This window comes from Galeopterus variegatus, unplaced genomic scaffold (assembly GCF_000696425.1).
Source record: "Galeopterus variegatus unplaced genomic scaffold, G_variegatus-3.0.2 Scaffold753, whole genome shotgun sequence".
NCBI classification, from domain to species: Eukaryota; Metazoa; Chordata; class Mammalia; order Dermoptera; family Cynocephalidae; genus Galeopterus; species Galeopterus variegatus.
In genome coordinates, this window is record NW_007726864.1 from 293,263 (window position 1) to 295,199 (window position 1,937).

Here is a 1,937-nt window from a genome sequence, read left to right on the forward strand (position 1 = left end):
GCCGCCGGCCGCCAGGCGCCCAGGCCATAATCCGGATTTGGAGCCCCCTGTACTAAGCCGGTTGCCCCCGACAGGGTTGAATCAAAGCGGCAGCCATCCTGGTAGCTCCCGGTTTTGTTTTCTTGTTGACGTGTGCGCATCCAAGCGGGACGGCCTCGAGTTTGGAGTCGGCCTTGCGAGGAGAGGGGTAGGGGCCCAGGCCGCAGCCGTCTCCCGCCCCCACCCCGCTGGAGGCCGAGGCTTCCTATCGCGGGCAGACACGTTTCCTTCCCTTCTGAGGTCGGAGGTCGAGCCGGGAGAGGCCTGCTCCCCCTTCCCTCCAGGCCCCCCCCGCGCGGCGTCCTGGAGCCCCGTTTCCAGCCGCGCCTCCTTCTCCCCTCCCAGCTCGCCATCCATTAGCGTAATCCCCTGTCCAAACACTGCGGCCGGGACGGCCAGACGCTGGTGTAAACAGACCCGGGGGGACAATTCTAACGATGTAAATAAAATAACCATTAATAGCGCAAATCGTTCGATGAGCTGGAGGCCGAGCACCCGGGACTCCGGCCTCGCTCGGGCTGTGTACACAGCGTGGACACCACGCATCCGTCAGGGGACCCGGAGGTTCTTGTCCCGGCCGAAATCTAAATCCAGCGGCGTGAGGGCCCCACAAGCGCGTCAACGGGGACCCGGTTTCTGACATGCACAGGCCGCGACACGCACGCGGTGCAGGACAGACGCGCACACGCAGGTCGCGTTAACGTAACTGCCCGAGCCCGCCCCAAACACAGCAGAACCCGGGTTAACCCTGCTCTTCCAAACCTCCGTGCCTGTGCGGCCAGCCCCAGGGCGCCACCCGGCCGGTCAGCAGCCTCGGTGCGCCCAGGGATCCCGAGCTCACGCCCAGAAACGGGAAGAGTCAGCCTCCACTTGTCCCGGGGTGAATAATAATAAACTAACATTTATTGAGCGTTTACGGTGCCAGGCACCGCGCTAAGTGCTTCGCCGAGGTTATCTCCTTAATCCTCAGGCAACTTTTGAAGTACGTATTTTTAGTATTCCCGGTTTTCCAAATCAGAAAAGCAGGGCTCAGAGAGGTTAAGGAATTCGACCGGAGACCGAGAGGAGACAGGATTTGAACCCACAGCCCTGCTGCAGGAAGCGCAGGCTGCATAGCCGAGGCAGAGGCACTTGCTCAGATTCCGACGTGCCGGGGTTGCAAGGTCTGGAGCCCGGCTCGGCGCATCCCTGGCTCCCTGGACAGCGGTGGTTGGGCTTCTAATGGGAAGTTTCTACTTCTCCCGACGGCGTGGGCAGAGAGGTCTGAGAGGTCGGGACAGAGGCAGGAGGGGAGCAGCCTCGAAATGCCCTGTGACCTGTTTCCAGGGACCCGTCAGTGGGGCCTCGCGACTCTCCCAGAGGCTTAGGCGGGCCGAGCCCCGACGGGGAGGCTCCCAGAGCAAGGACTCCAGGGCCGGAGGAGGCTGGCGAGGCCTCCGGGATAGCGGGTCAGCCCGGGGGCCCACACACTGGACGAAAGGTTTTCCTGGGCCAGGCGGCGGTGGAATCCTGGTTCCTGGCGTCGGCTGGGGCAGTACGTTGTCGCCAGCCCGCTCAGTCGTGCCTCGGCGGCCCCTAGCACACGAGCCTGCAAGTCTCGCAGCCACCCCTTACCTGGCCCCTGCCCTTGGACACGTAATTTTATTTCCGCGGTCCCAATTTCCATGGCTCTAAAATGGGGACGAGGGGGAAGAGCAATGATCATTGTCTCATATAGATGTTGAACGCTTTGTTCGCCGGTGGGAAGTTTACGATCGTGATTAATGTTAACAGTAGGCGCCTCACAAGGCAGGGCGGAGGGCTGGCAGCCCCAGACCGAAGAGAAAGCAAGGACGAGGTGGAGAGAAAGGAAGCAGCTGGGGGGGGGGCCCTCATGGGGAGGACAGGGGGGCCGGCCC